The 16,749-nt window shown below is 43.7% G+C and overlaps 1 protein-coding gene across 4 annotated transcripts in view; it reads left to right on the forward strand.

Moving 5' to 3' along the window:
• Mgmt (O-6-methylguanine-DNA methyltransferase) overlaps window positions 1-16,749 on the forward strand; it is a 227,567-nt gene that overhangs the window by 141,522 nt on the left and 69,296 nt on the right. The window lies entirely within an intron of this gene.

Genomic DNA, 16,749 nt, shown 5'->3' on the forward strand with positions numbered 1-16,749 from the left:
AATTTTTATGTTGAAAGTAATTTCCTTTCTTGCTTAAGTTGCGCTCAGAACCAGATTCATAAAATGTGTATGATGTATGTCTGCAGAAGCAGTGACTGTTGGAAGCTTAATAACAAATATGCAAGGAAGAATTAAATGAATTTTCTCTTCAGTAGCTCAGTTTCACTTTGATTTCTTAAAGCCACGATTCTGACTTTGCAGCTAAGTTTCTTTTAACACTCCCCCCACCCCACACACACATACTTCTTGCTTCCTTCAAAGGAGAAAGCTGCCCTTCTGTATTTTGAAAGATTTGGCCTATTTTATTTTTCTATTCCTTTGGACTGGAAAGACAGTTGAGTGATGCTCCAACCAGATGTTAGATTTAGATGCCACTTAAGAGAGTCTCTGAACACTGTTCCCAAAGCTCAGTCCTTCCTGAAGACTTTTGGCTTCCTGAATTAATCAAGAGAAGCATAGATACTGTGGCGCACGCCCCGCTAAGATGGCTAAAAGCCTCCATGGTCATGGCAAAGGAGGTCTGGACACAGTGGAAGATGGAGCCGAGTTGTCACGCTTTCAGGGTTTCTGCTTCCAGGGCTCCTCTGCCTTCGCTGGTGGATGCAGGATTTCTCAAAACCCTTTTCTGTGTCTGCCCTTCAATAGAACACTCAGTATCCGGTTTTATTAATGTCCAGAAGCGTAAATCACAGCCCCCTGCTTTGTCATTCCAGTCATTTTGTCACTAAAGGATTACTTCAAGTGACTGAACTCGGCTGTTATCTGTTTGAGTTTTTGCAGCCAGGTCATCTCAGGGGACTGGGAACAAGCTTTCTGCCCCCTTAACTGTGTCGAGTGGATGGCTTCAGCTGGGCCACTTTTTGTGATTGATGTCCATTCTGGGTTGCTGTCTCTCGTCCTGGCAACAAGACGGTGCAAACTTTAAAAAATAAAATAAAATGTAACGGAAATGATGCTGAAAGTTTTTAAAGCCAGAGACGGAGGGCTGGTAGCTCTGTCGCCTATAAAACAGAAGTTGGGAGAAAGTCAGGCAGCTATTGTGTGCAGCGATGGCAGGTCGAGCCTGTTGTGGGGGCAGCAGCTATCGATTGATAATTCTTTGTGGGACCTATGAAATGTAATTGGTCACTCGTCAAAGACACAACTGGCAAGTGCAGACTGTGTTGCCTCTCCTCTGTCTGAAAGACTCTCACTGGGAAGCCACCATTACAGCACCCAGAATCATAAATCTGGACGATGTAAATAAAGGAACGTTATTAGGCTAAAGTTGTGTGTTAGGAAGCAGTATTTACATGTAAGACATATGAGCATGTGATAACAGATGTGTAATACAATACAACAAAAAGGAAAAGTTACCCAATCAAAATGTTAAATGCCATGTCCTCTTCTCTAAATGATGCAGCTATTCTGTTAGGAATTCTGTCAACATTATTATAGCAATTACAATATTTAAGCTATTTATCTTCCCTACCTTTGTCCTGCCTTGATTTCTTTTCTCTCCCCTTCATGTTAATCTCATTCTCTTTGCCATCTGGAATCTTTGTCTCATGCAGACTGACATTGCAGACGTTGAAGGTTGTGGGAAGACATAATCCCTATAATATTAAATAATTATTAATTTGTAAAAGAAACAAAAGCATAGGCGGGTGGCAGACTGGGGGCCAGAGCAGCCTCTCCTCCACTTGCAAGTAATCATTGGGTATTGTAGTTAACTGCTACTGTCAACGAGACACAGACCTCAACAACTGAAAATTTCCCAGATCAGATAGGCTTATGGACATGTCTGTAGGCAGTTTCTTAATTGCTGATTGATGGGGTGAGGGGAGGCTAGCCTGAGCTGGAGAAGATAGGTGGCTGAGGAAGCCAAAGAAAACAAGCCAATAGGCAGCAGTCCTCTGTGGTTCCTGCCTCAAACTCCTGTCTTGAGTTCCTGCCGTGGTTTCCCTTGAAAGTAGACTACTACAACCTGCAAGCTAAAATAAATCCTCCCTTCACCAACTTGCTTTTAGTCATGGTTGTTTGTCACAGCAACAGAAACAAAACTAGGATAAAGGCAAAAGTTAATTCTACAAGAGTGATCTGAAGATGTCTGGTAGACTGAGCTCACCCAGCATGGTTGGTCCCTGGGATGTGTATCCATAGCCTTAATGTGCTTGCATGGGTTTGTACTGACCCTGAATGCAAACCAGCTGCCCCTCTAACTCCGGTGTCTCTTGACACACTGCCACTGCCCTCCTATCTTAATCAGGCTAGTAAAAGCAGGCCAAGTATAGTACTAAAAATTATCCTTGGACTGTAACACCTTTCATAGGACATATCAAAGACTTTCCAGCCAGCCTCCTGAAACAGTGCTAGCATGCTGTGTCTTCTAAGTATCTTGAACAAAGAAAATCCTACCATTGACTACGAGGCCAATTACCCCTTTTAGAGGGAGGACACTGTAGGCTACCAGTTACTGCCTGAGAAATGATGTAAGTGGGATAGTAGGCATTTCCCACTGGCCTCTGGTATCCTACCTCCTAAAGGGATTCGATACAATGCAAGGACCAGCCTTGTTGCAGCCATTGAAGGATTTGGATTTCTATTGTAAAACAGCCTTCCATTGCATGCTGAGAAAGATCCAGATCCCTGATTTCTGTGTTTGTGAGGATCCCTTTGGTGACAGCTAGAAAAAGAGTATCGACCTTTGTGTGTGCCTGGAAACAGAACAGAAATGGTTTGTGTAAGTGTCTGGAGAACTTGCTACCTGCTGGGTGCTCACTCCTGCCTGCCATGCCCTCTTCTGTGTCATCACTAGGACCTCCTCTGACACTGCAGTTGATTATAGAGTCTAGTCCCATGTGTCCTCTGCTGTGGAGGGAACAGTACCAAGACCTACTCTAAAGATAGCTAGAACTCAAGGCTTCCCAACCCCGTATGTGCACCTTATCTCTTCCTGTCTGACTCCTCAGTGCCCCTCTCTGCCTGGCACTCTGTTCTCTCCTCTCAGAACCGCTTGAATGGCTTTGCTGCCTGAGAGTCATCAGCCCCTCCTGGAGGCCAGACTCCACACCACTGTACACATAGGACCCTGGGCCATGTGTACCTCAGTCTGAGAGGATCCTGTCTAAGGGTAGTTATGCCACCAGAGTCTAGCCTGCCCCGGATACTCATGCCTCAGAAACCTACAGCATTGGTTCTTTGCATTTGTGCTTTCTCCACATGAATTAGTGTCATGGTGATCTCTGGTGGGGTCAGTAAGTTAAAGGGAGAACTAATATGAGTGAATCTTTTAAAGGTCATTTACAAAAACCTAGGGTTTTTTTCCCCCCCCAAAAGCCTTTTATAAAATTCTTCTATGGCAGAGTAAAACATAAATGGTTTTAACTATGGTGAACAAAATAGCCATCTTCAGACCATTGATGCCCATTCCTGCATTCAGCCTGACAGAGCTGTCCACTTGCATTTTCTCAGGCTGAATGATATCACGAGCTACGTCGCATCAGGACTGATATGGGGGGAAGTCATCACATATAGGATTCCTATAGGCATTTAAATCAGGAAGGACTTTTCATCCCTCATTCCTTTGGATTGTTTCCCCAGATGTTTCTCGTTTAGAACATAGCTTGATTAAAGGCAAAATTCACCCATCAAACGGAAGGAATTACCCTGCTGTGTGTGAATTCTGTGGTTTGAGATCCATGATCAAAATAAAAGCAAAAAAAAGATATAGAATCTAATGTCTGAGCCACACCAATCCCAGACCCAACTGGATGTCCTCTGAGTGACTTCAGCAAACCCACAAGGTGTTCCCTGGAGGTGAGTGGTGACATCCTCTTTATGCCAGTGACAATTGTCAGTGTCAAATGTGAAAGGACATCCTGAGGAAGCCGATGGTGCAAGTCAGACTTCTGGACAGTTTCTAGGAATGGCCAGTGACCATCCTGTGTGAGCCATAAGTCACAATGGATAACCTCAAGAAAGACATATGCCTGCCTGTAAGCTCTTAGCCCTGCATTTCTTTCCCAGAGCCAAACTATCAGTCTATCTAGGAAACCTCTGCTATCGAGCCTGGCTGAGAAAGTCAGGACTGTGAAGCTTGGAGTCTCACGAGAGACTGAGGAGCTCTAGTAGACTTCAAAGGAAAGGGCTCCGGGGGCAAGGTAAGTGCGGTCCCCAGGGTCTCTGCCACCTTGGGAAGCACTTTCTGACCTAAGAGAAGATGCTATGGGAATCAATTTTGTTTGTCCCCACACTACAGCAGAGGCTGCACAACTGGCCCTCATTTTCAGGAAGCAAAAAGAGCAGGACATGTCCCCACTAAGAAACCATACATATGTCCTTGGGTGACTACTATTGCCTCTGTCTTAAGGACAAGGACAGTGCAAAGAAAAGAGAGGACCCTATCTTAGTCTGGGGGGAATATTGGTGCACCAGCTCCCAAAAGCAACTACCTTCAGTGTGGGGCATCTGAGGGATATTAGGTGCCTGACATATATTTATCAGCCTGTGTTCCTGAACATTCCAGTGCCTTCCACCGCCTTTCACAGCTTATAGCCTGACCTGATGATTTCGGAGTCTTTTTTGAACACTGCACTGAACAGGAAGTCAGCAATCCTCAAGTTGCTTCTTAGAGGGTGGAGGCTGAACTTGGCAGCTCACCTCCCAAAAGCCTGTAGGGCTGCCAGGTACCATTGGATCTCAGGTGTCCTCAGCCATGGGCTTATGCAGCAGGCTGCTGCATATATTGTGATATACTGCTTTCCATCATGACGTCTGCTAGATCCCTTTCACACTTGAAAAGCTTCGTGCTGAGGAAGTAACAGGTACTGTCCTGTCTGTCATGAGACCTGCTCTGGGGGGGGGGGGGGGGGTGTCAGTGTTGCAATGAGAAACTGATCTCTAAAGATCTTAAGAACTACATGGTTAAACTCTGGCCTTCATAATTGCAAGTTGGTGATTTCTAGTTTTATCTCTTGAGTACAGCCAGGCCCTACTTGGCTTTGAAAGACCGGATTTGTAAAGTGACTCAGACTCCAAACCTAAAACCTTCCCAACTAAGGCCTATAGTTGGAGTGTGTATGGACAGTCACTCTGAAGGAATACCTCCGTAAATCGTAGAGAGGTCTACCATAGGTTTGAGTGTATGGCCCACCTGAGAAGGACACATAGCAAGGCCAGCCACTTCCAAGTGATACACAGAGATGACTGAATTGACCCTTCTGAAGGCCTTCAATTCTGACACAACTCGCAAACTCCAGACAACTTATAAAAGTGCCTTGTGTGTTAAGTGTTGGGGCCCAATCATCATGTGCCCCTACCAGCCACAATGGATATGCACACATTGGCCCTGAGCCAGTCTCCTCTATAGCTCAGGATCCTGCCTTCTGCAGGCCAGGAAAAGATACCCATAGCAAGGAAACAGTGGCCAGTGTCATTATCTGGGAAAGGAGTCTTTTCATAACTCTTAGACCACAGGCAAAAGTTAACCCTCACACAACATGGAAATACTCTGGAATGGAACATGGTTCCCAGCCACCAAAAAGGAACTTACAGCCTAAAGCAGTAGGCATGGTGAGTTTCATCCAGTGCCTATCCAGTGCCCAAGGAGGTCATTAGATGAGCTCTGTGAATCAGATGAAGGGAGTTGCTACCAGTTTTTGATGTCTGTATACCCACAGAGGCTTCCATGAACTACAAATCAAATTTTATCTGGAGACACACACCTTGTCCTGGATGTATGACAGCCTACCGGTCATGGTCAACACATTGCCAGACCCAGAGTTTGTATGTCCTGCTGGCTCTGAGTGCCACGAGCCATCAGGTAGCCTATGGTAGTTTGAATGAAGTGTTCCCCATAGTCTTGCGCCTTTTGGTGGCACTGTTTGTGGAGGAGCTGTGGCTTTGTTAGAGGAAGTATGTCACTCTCTGGAGGTGGGCTTTGAATATTTACACTATTTCTACCCTGCTCTCTCTGCTTCATGCCTGCAGTTCAAGATATGAGCTTCTGCTCCAGCTACCATGCTTGCTCTCTGCTGCTTGCTGCCTGCTGCTTCTACTCTGCCGTGGCAAACTCTAATCTCCCAATATAAATAAACCCTTCTATAAGTTGCCCTGGTCAGCAATAGAAAACTAAGACTCTTACCAAAGAGATTCCATTCAACTTTGAGGAATGTGTACCTGGGATAACTTTTTGTAAAATATCAGGGAGCTACCAGCTTGTTTAATTAACTTACATATCTAATAAGAATCTATGGGGCACAGACAAATGGAAATACTCCAACTCTGACAGTGCCAAATAATCTTTTAGGGGGTAAGCAGTAGAAAGGTTAGATCAACTTGTAAAATTCAAACAAAAACCAAGTGCCTGAATCATGAGGCAAAAGTGAGAGACCAGAGGCTCACAAAGGACCTGACCTCTCCAGTCCTGTGAGGACACCTTATATGCAAAGTCTTCCTGCTGACCTTCAGTTTGGCCTGATTTCTTGAAGTGCTGGTTGTCATGGTGACTGAGAACGGAGGAGGTTCCCACTCTCTGGATTCGGAACCTCCCAGGAATGAACAGCCGTAATGACCTTCTCTAATTGGCATCTCTGCACTATTTTCTTTGGCTCAGAGAATTCTTGTAAAGTATATTTAATGTAGTGTTGAAATTGGTAAGATTTTTCTTCCTATGTCCTAAAGATCATCAAATCTCCTGGGATCTTTCAACACCAAAAAGTGATCTCTCTGGCCCTATTACACTGTTTCCTTTCTGCTTTTGGTCTGTGTTTTGTTTCAGTTTTTGAAGATCTGATTGTGGAGTTTCCCCCCTTTTATGAAGCCCTACTTGAAAACTTCAGTGGAAAACTGGCGCCTGGCTCTCTCCTTGTAAGAGAGTAACTACAAGTGATTGAGCCCCGAAGGCGTGCGAGGACAGACTTTGCCCTAGAGCAGCCTAGCTCCACCACCCAGACAGGGGGTACAGCATCCTCCTACTCCCCACCATCACAGACATAGATTCACTCTACCTATTGCATATGGTAGGCCTTGAGCAGCCCCAGAACATTTACCTAATGCCGATGGGTAACTCCCAGTGTGACTGGTATGTACTGTCGGCTTGCTGATGTCATTAGAAACTTATTTGATTCTAATTGAGTAAGATTTTAAGCCCAGTGCTTGGAAAGTCCATGTTCTTCACATTAACAGATGTGTGTTTTTGTATTTTCAAATGCCCAGTGGAGAGCTTTGAGAAGTGGGGCTGGCTTGCCATCAGGGTAGGGAACCTCCCCACTCTCCAGTGGGTCACAGGGAGTTGACATGTCCTGGAAGAAATTACCTTTAATGAAAGTAAGTTTGGTTGAGTGAGATGAGAATAATTCCATATGTCAATGTGATCATTTGTTTATTCAGTTGGTGGGCTGCTGTTGAGCCTCTTCTGACCTGCATCCTAGCCCATGGGGACCTGCCCAGCAGGCTGACTTCTTTTTACTTCCCACACTGCCAGGGGATGCTCCTTGCCCCCTATGGACTCCCAAACTTCAGCCTCATGGATTCCTCATCTTTATATATGATTCCACAGTGAACCGAGGTTCTGTCCTTCATTTCTGATGTCTCATCACTGTGCTCTGGAAATCTTGTTGCAACAATGGCACCTTTCCTGGGATGATCTTCCACCCACAGCAGGAGGTCACCTCTGTCTGGTTTTTTTTTTTTTTTTTTTTTTTTTTTAACAAATGTGTCTACTTCGGAAGGGCACAGGCCTGACACCAGATCTACAGCGTGGCCAGATGGCCAGCTGAGTCAAGCTCTTCCAAGAGCATGGGGGGATAACACTTGTCCTTGAGGACATGCCTAGTAGTTGTACATCCTACATGTGAGCTTGAAGGACATCAGTGTTGTTTACTTAACTGTGAATGAAATTTTGAATAGCAGTTTAGACGTACAACACCCCATTAGTGTTACCATGAAAGTTTTTGTGGACTAGAACTATATTTGAAGAAAATTATAAAATTGCTGTAGTGTTGGTCACCTCACCATTAAGCAAACTTTTGAAAAAGTATGAACTGAAGTCTTACTGAGACCCCTTCAAACTGAATAATGGGAAAACAGTGAATGGTATGCTGGTTTGAATAGAAATGACCTCCACAGGTTTATGCATTTGCACACTCCGTCCCTGAGTTGGTGTGGCTGGTGGTGGTGGTGGGGGGGGGCAGAGGTTATAGAACCTTCAGGAAGTAGAGCCTTACTGGAGGAAGGACATCACTGGGGGCAGGCTTTAAGAGTTCAGTGCCTCACACCACTTCCAGGTTGCTTTCTTGGCTTCCTGTCTGCTGTAGCTGGTGTGGTCAGCAGCTTCCTGCCCTTGGCCACATCCTGCCATGCTTACATCACCACTGTGGATTCTCGCTCTAGAACCATAAGCCAAAATAAACTCTTTATTCCATAAGTCACTCTTGGTCAATGATGTTTTATCACAGCAACAAGAAACAAACTGATAAAGTGAAGTCATTCATGTGAAACTTCTGTTTCCTTTCCATTCTCTATCCGCTCTTCTCCCCTATGGTAAAGAGTCTGTGAAGAGAAACTGAGGGAGAAAAGATTTATGCGGAGCTGTGACTTCAGAGGTCTCAGTCCGTGGCTGCTGGCTCCAGAGGGGCAGCACAGGCATCCTGGAGGAAGTGTCATAGAACAAAACTGCTCACCTCATGATGCTGAGGAAGCAGAGAACAGGAGAGAGACCAGGGAAAGTATGCCCTTCAAAAACAGGCCAGCATGACCTCCTTCTTCCACCCAGCTCCTTCTCGTTATAGCATATTCAGTGTGAATTAAACCATCCATGAAGCTAACAGACCCTCAGTAGCACCCTCAACCAGGAACTAAAATAATTGGGACATGACCTTTCATATTCTAACATCTGTTAGGTCTGAGAACTAACACATATGGCTTCTCGCTTTCACTTTTACCAAATTCTGATATTTGGTCTCAGTGCTGACAGAGGTCTCCTTTCTAGCACTTATGGAGCCAGTTTTTGGCCTCCAGATCACACACTAGTAAGACTCCTTGCAGTCAGATGTCGCCTGAACCCTTTGAGTACTGTATTAGTTGTTTTTCTCACTAGAGTGACCAAACACCTGAGAAGAAGGAAATTTAAAAGAAGGGAGAGTGGTTCTGGTTCCCAGGTCAAGGGGTCCATCTTCTATCATGGTGGAGGAGAGATGTCAGTTGACTGGGAAGGCATGATGCCAGGAACAGGAGCCCAGCTGAAGTAAAGAAGAGAAAAATCATTTATTAAATCAATAAAGCAAAATCCAGTTTTCTTGGGGAAAGGGGCAAATTATTAGCCACTTTATTCCAGGAGAAAAAAAAAAAACACAAATATACAAAACAAGAATAATAACAAGGAAATAAATAGGATCCAGAAGAAGGTTTGAAAAGCACAAGAGACTAATTTGCAAATAAATATTGAAACACATTTGAAGTGCATAATTAGGAAAGAATCAGTTTTACTAAAATTAACCCCAGTAGAGACAACAAGCTTGAATAAACCAATTTACGTGCGAGAAATGGAAAACATTTTCAAGGAACTACCTTACAAAATGGTCTGGGCCCAATTGTTTTCATAAGGGAATTTTATTAAACCTGTTGGTCGAAAAGTCGTGATGGAAAAAAAAAAAAAAAAAGTCGTGATGGTGCATGAATTGTTTAAACATACACACAACGAGAAACTAATAATTTTATGGACTATGTGTAATGTGTAACACTGAAACTTAAGCCTGATCTAAGTGCTACACGTTAAAAATAAATATTCATCTCACATGGTAATATTGTGAATACCAGTGCAGAATCTTGCCGTAAACTATAAGTGATCAGACTGCATTAGCTTGTTAATAGTATGGCATACATCAACAGAGAGAAGTGTATGCCCAGGAATGCAAGGGTAGTTTGATATTATGGTTAGTTAGATTGTTTGAGACAGTCTTACTGTGTAGCCCTGGCTAGCCTGAAACTGCTCATAACCCAGGATAAACTCAAACTCCCATCAATCTTCCTGCCTTCGCCTCCCAGCTACACCTGGTATTTGAGATGTCTACCACCACACCTGGTCTGTTAGGTGTATGCCAGATGAACATAGCTATACAAAGAAAGGAGTAAATGCAAGTGGCTTAGACTTCTGTTTGAGGGAAGACGGCTCAGTGGTTAAGGAAATTCTCCAGTCTTACAGAGGACCATGTTCAGTTTCCAGCACCCACAAAGGCGATACACAGCTTCCTGCAACCCAAGCTCCCAGAGATCCAGTGCCCTCTTCTGGACCTCATGGGCACTGACATACATGTGCACACATATACATTTAGACACACATATATGCTGATACAAATAAATCCTTTAAACTTTTATTTTACCTGTGTGTGTGCATGTGTGTTTGTGTGTGTGTGTGTGTGTGTGTGTGCACACGCACTTACGTGCATGCTCACACAGCCACATGGATAGCATGGCAATGCCTGTGGAGAAGTCAACAAAGGGAGTTGCTTTTCTCCTTCTACCATGTTAATTCCAGGGATCAAACTTGGAGCATCAGGCCATACATATAGTGTTTCCCCAGTGAGCCATCTTTGGAATCCTGCAAGTAACTTTTTAGACACTGCATTATGTGTAATTAAAGGGAAGGAAATTACAGATGTTCTAATGATGGCTTTTGTAATGTTACAAAGGTGCTTTAGGTATATGTATAGGCTAAGCGAATGATGACTGTGTTGATTTGGAGGGCACAGGTACAGGCAGAGACTGGTGGAGCAGGAGGTGGCAGGAAAAGCCCTGGGGTTGAGTTGAAGTTGGTGCTGTCAGAATGGCGTTTCTAAAGTATACATAAGCACTCTTACCGCTTTATCTATGTCTACTGCAAAGACACAGAAGCTTATTTTTATAATTGTCCCCACTGCAAGAATCTTGTATAACTTGGATAAATGGTTGTTACCAAGACTGAAGCAGAGAAATGCAATGAGCCAAGATAATTATAGCAGTGGGAATGAGAAGGAACAGGAAAAGTGGTCTAGAACAAGAAAAGGAGGGAGAACACCATTTCTGTTTTGCTTTTTGCTCTTCTCTCCCCTCCCCTCCCCTCCCCTCCCCTCCCCTCCCCTCCCCTCCTCTTCTTCTTTTCTTCTTTGGAAAGGACCAAGCGCAAGGCAAACACTCTTGTTAAACAAGCTATATCCCAACTCCAGAGATGTCGGTTTCTATAATGGGTGGAACACCTGGACAGACCCTTTAGCATAGGATACACACAGTTAGAAACTGACTTCATAGCTTTACATCACTGTGACAGCGAATCTGCAAAGTGAACGCAGAGGAAGGAAAGTGTACATGGACTCAGTGCAGAGGAGTCAGCCCGTGGTGGTGCATGTGTTGCGGCCACATGTCACTGTCAGGAGGTTGTGGTGGGAGCATGAGAGAGCTGGGGACAGAATATCCCCACTGAAGGCACTCCTCAAGGAGCTACTTCCTCTTTCTAGCTGTCAGAGCTCCCGATAGCACTAGCACTTTAGGTGACTAAAACACTAAACTCCTGTCCACAGCAGCACCTGGTGCTCCTTGTGGCTCCACGATGCCTGCTTTTGGTGTCATAAGCTTCCTGACTTTTTTTGTGGTTTCACCCTTCTCATCACTGTAGCTTCTTGCATTTCTTCTTGTAACTTGCATTTCTGTGGGTGACTAAGACACTGAACACATGGCTGTTGTATTCATTCTTGTACAGGTCATTCATCCCTGTTCCTGAGTTAGCTTTTATTTATTGATCTATATAGGACACAAGCTCTTTGCTGTTTGTGAGGGCTGAAAATTTCTCTACTCACCACCGTGCCTTTGCTTCTTTGTGTCTTGGGACAGACATTGTCAGTGCTAAGGATGTTGTTTATGCTTATGCATTTTTGGGTTTCGAGGTGCTATCTTCCCTAACAGCAAGGAAGACCTTGGGCATGTGCTGGCAAACTTTCTCTCGTAATATCTGGGGCTTTGTGGACCTCGTATGTTCTCTTCCATGTCCATGTTCATGTTTAGAATGCAGCCTTTACGGAAGAACAGATGCTCCAATGTTTTGTAGTAGAGGGAGTGTCCAGGTGTTCGGAGGTCTCTATAAATTGGCTAAGTTTTAGAAGCTATGCTTTGTGCTTCCCACAGTTATAGTTAATTCAGTCATTATGGATTTCTGATGGGGTTGAAAACTTATAGCCTCATAGCCAATCCTGGCTATTTACCTTGAGAGAAAAGATTTGAGTGGATGGTCTTCAGTTGACATTCATTCTAAAGCCAAGGAAAAAGCCAGGTTCAGAACTAAGTGTTTTAGTTAGGAGAGATGACAGAGGTTCCAACAAAATAATGGACTGGGTATTAGGACTATCTTGTACCTCACTGGTGCAAATTGGCATAATTATGCTTTAATTGTATTTTGAGAGAAAAGTTTTATTTTAACGGGTAGGGTGATATGTAGGAGGAGCTAAGGTGGGAGGAGTACTGAGAGGAAGAGAAGGAGTAAGGAGAGGAAGAGAAGAAGGAGAAGAAGGAGAGGAGAAGCTAGGTGATGAGAGAGAGAAAGAGGGGGGAGACAGGGAGGCAGATGTTCATGTATTTCCACCAGTCAAGATAGTTGATATATCTAGGTTGGGTAGTGGGTTACACCTCTGATTGAGCATTACCAAACTTATAAAGCCTTTGATTAACATTTTTTTAAAAAAATGTATAAGTGCAAAAAGGAAAAGAGGGCATGGGATAGGGGCTTTCTAATGGGGGGGATGGGGAAAGGGGATGGCATCTGAAGTGTAAATAAAATATCCAATAAAAAAATAAAAAAAAATAGAATGCAGCCTTTAGGAGTGTTAAACCATCCTTAGCTTCTGGCTGTGGGCGGCCTGCAGTCTTTGTGGTTTGCTTAGTTAGAGCTGAGGTTATCCACTGTCAGGTGTAGAGCCACAGTGCTTCCACCAGTTGTTTGGAAAGATATGAAAGGGGGCATCTGTTTATTTAGATGCTCCTGTTTTTTCTACATCTGTGCGGTGACCACTTTGTCATGGATCTGTTTCTGGATTGCATTAATCCTTCTGGTTTGCCTTATTTTATTCTCCCAAACCGCAGGTTCTTAGGCCAGCTCCCTCTGCAACAGATTTCCATATGAAGCAAGGTGCTTTGCTTACTCTCCTGGCAGTGCTTTCATTGCTTTGTGCCAGGTTTTACCAATAATGTAAACACTTCAAAATCGCTTTATCAGTTCCCATAGTAATTCTTCTAGATTTACTTTATATATGTTGGGGGAGGGGGCTGCTATGTGAGTGTAGTACCCGTGGTGGCCAGAAGAGGGCGCCAGGTCCCTTGGAGCCACAGTTAGTGGTGCTTATCACCCAACATGTGTTCTGAGAACCAAACCCAGGCCTTCTACAAGAGCAACATGCACTCTTGATCTTTGAGACATCTCTCTAGCCCTAAAGTAATTTTTTCTTTAATTAAGATCTGATGAACACAGTAGGTTGGTTTGAGAAATACTGATGTCATCATAGCATCTCTGAATGTGTTATGTTGCTTTCTCTTTTGAAGTGTTAATTCAAAATAATTATTTTTCTCTAGAAGTGATCATTTTCTTCACAGAGGTCTTCTGTACATTTCATTGGATTGGTGATTATATACATGGTGGGTTTAAATGTTACCTATTGTAAATGGTATATATTTCAGTCATTTTTGTCTTTAACACTAAAGCTTTTCTCATGCTCAACTTTTTCAATCCAAGTAGTTTAGAATTGCAACATTTTAGCAAAGCATCCAGACTATATTTCTGTTTTCATTCTTGTTAACAAGTCTACTAGACTATTAAAACAAATATCTACAAACCAGCCAGACTGCTGCTGAAAAGAGCAATCAGTATAGATCCTACAGACATGGAAAGATGGGTGAAGATGTGTCTGTAAACAACTAGGTACGTATGTCAGTAACTTCTGTGCAATGGATGAAGTTATTGGAGGTCATAGGGTCAATGTCTTCGTTGCTTTAAGGGTAGCAAATGGCACAAAGGTCTTTTCTCACCAAGGTGTACAACTGAAGAGGGTGGATCTCACTATCCCTTGGGACAGCCAACTGTGAAAGACTGAATTCGGCCAGTAGTCAAAAGCTTTGCTACTGATAGCTTCCCACCCTCCTGTGTCTCTAACCTCCTTATGACTAAAGGGATTGAGCAGTAGGAAGCTGGTGCTCCCCAAAAGTAGCCCATTGTTTTTTAATTAATAAGAATTTTGTAAGCCTAATATCAGACACACTCATTGCTGGAAGTTAAATTATGAGTGTACAGTTAACTGCATTATATGTAGAAATAGTACATGCTCAGAGTTCACTCCTTCTGGTGCTTATCATAGCTTTAGTGCAGGGTTGGCGTGGTGTGCTATGTGGATTTGCACTTTCAGGCAGTGCAGCCCAGTAGATGTTGAACACCTGTTCTGAGGCCACCGTCCAACTTCTGCCCTGGGATTCCTGTTGGGTCAGGGGTAGAGGTGGGCAGTACAATCCTCAGGTTCCATACTAAATAATCTCAGTGACAAAACAGGTCTGCAAGTTCTCTTGGCCTGAATCAGTAAGAGGTGGAAGTTTGTGGGCAATAGGAGTGTTTTGAATGCCAGTATCCACACATGCAGTCAGGCTTCATGTGACATTGAATGTAGTTAAGTAGGGTTTTACTGAACTAGATTCACATTATAATCTAAGTGAAAGTTGGTGGAGGAGGATGTCTCTAACATGTGTGACACTGTCTCCATTATGTTTTTGATTAAATCAAGCTCAAGAATTAAGACGTAAACACAGGTTGCTTTGGGACCAAAATCACCCAATGTAGTAACCACTCAAATGCTTTTTATTGCAATTCTGAGGTTCCTAATTCCTTTAAGTATGTGTTCCACAGTGACTAAATTTCGAAGTTGCATCATGAGTAGTAGCCTGGATGCCTGTCACTGCTGAGGTGTTTGCTGTAAACATAGTTCTCAACTCTATTCAAGAGCCTTAGTCTCCACTCCGCCTCAGCAGCCTGTACTTTTGCTGACCATTTATTTGCCTTTGACTCAGCTGGTGTTCTCCCACTGACCTCTAGGAAAGCCAACCTAGTCCCAGCCCCAGGCAGGGGTCAGGATGAGAACCAGTGAAAACTAGCCCTGTGCAGGGAGAGGGCAGTGTGATCAATTCTTGGTCCTCACTGACTTTTCGTTCTTTATCCTGCCTGCACCTCTTGCCCTGCCTCCATGGTGATGGGCTCTCCTGTTCCAGCCCAGAAATATACCAGGACGGACTGAGACATTAGTGTTAATAGCACTGGCCACAAGTGCCTTTCCTCAAATGGAGAACCCATGGCCACAGAGTGACAGCTGGAGAGGGGCTCTCCCTACACAGAGGAGCACGCAAGTGCAGCTGGCCTCTCTCTTCAGAGCCACTCTGTGTGAAAGTCCATGAGGAAGGGGCTGAGATCCACAAGATGATATCTTGAGGGGGATATGGTAGCATCAGGCTCTGCACATTAGACTGAGCCTGCAGCTGGAGTTAGTCTATTTAATAAAAAAGAAACAAACAAACAAAAGCAAAGAATCATTTGTTAATTATAATAACTTTTAAATTGATAAATTGATTCTCTTAAATAAAGACATCATTATGAAAGACAGTTCTAAAGGAAAGACCTCGCGAGGAAATGAAATCTTCTATCTCATTGGGAGTTTCTTGGTAAATATGCAAACAGATGCATTAAATTAAGATTGTGGAAGTATTTAAGCATGCAGGATGCTTTTCAGCTTTTCATATAGGATACAGCGCTGAAAAAAACACTCCAACCAAAAGCAGCTTAAGGGAGGAGAGGCATCTGTCTTACACTTCCAGGTCACTCTGTCACTGAGAGGAGTCGGGACAGAAACTCACATAAGAACCTGAGGCAGAAATGATGGGAAAAGACTGCTTACTGGATTGCTTATGTTTAGCGCTTCTCTCTCTCTCTCTCTCTCTCTCTCTCTCTCTCTCTCTCTCTCTCTCTCTCTCTCTCTCTCTCTCTCTCTCTCTCTGTATGCCTGCATGGCTTTATGTGATATACTTATGTGCAAATGTCCTCAGAGACCAGAATGTGTCAGCTATCCCAGAACTGGAGTCACAGGTGGTTGTGAGGAGACACTTGATGGCGGTGCTGTGAACAGAACCTGCGTCATCCAAAAGAGAGGCAAGCACTTTTAACTGCTGAGCCATCTCTCCATCCCCTTAGCAAGCTTTTTTATACTGCCCAGGACCACTTGCTTAGAGTGGACCTTTCTATAGCAATTATCAAGACAGTCTCCTCAAACATGCCCATAGACCAATCTGAAATAGGCAGTTTTCCAACCAAGGCTTCTCCTCTTAGATGACTCTAGCTGTGTCAGGGTGAGCAAGAAAGATAACCCAGACAAGTGGTTTGGTTTGGTTTGGTTTGTTTGTTTGTTTGTTTGGTGTGTTTTTGTTTTGTTTTTGTTTGTTTAAAGAAGACATTAATAAGAATCCATGAGGCTCTTATTTGTGTAAGTCTAAAGTGGTCACCGTTTTCCAAGTAACTAAATTAAAACCCCTTGTCATTGTGTTACTGGTGACAACCTGAGGGGACATGGGTGGTTGGGTCTTATTTGTGGTGAGAAGCCGTGCTGCTGAAGGCAGCCCTTTATGTTGCAGACAAGTGAGGTTACTTTGCATGAAACGTGTTTAAACAAACTCAGCAGATACAATCTTGTTTCAGCTTAGTGGTCTGTTCTCTAAGCTCAG

The sequence above is a fragment of the Arvicanthis niloticus genome, chromosome 1, assembly GCF_011762505.2.
Source record: "Arvicanthis niloticus isolate mArvNil1 chromosome 1, mArvNil1.pat.X, whole genome shotgun sequence".
NCBI lineage: Eukaryota > Metazoa > Chordata > Mammalia > Rodentia > Muridae > Arvicanthis > Arvicanthis niloticus.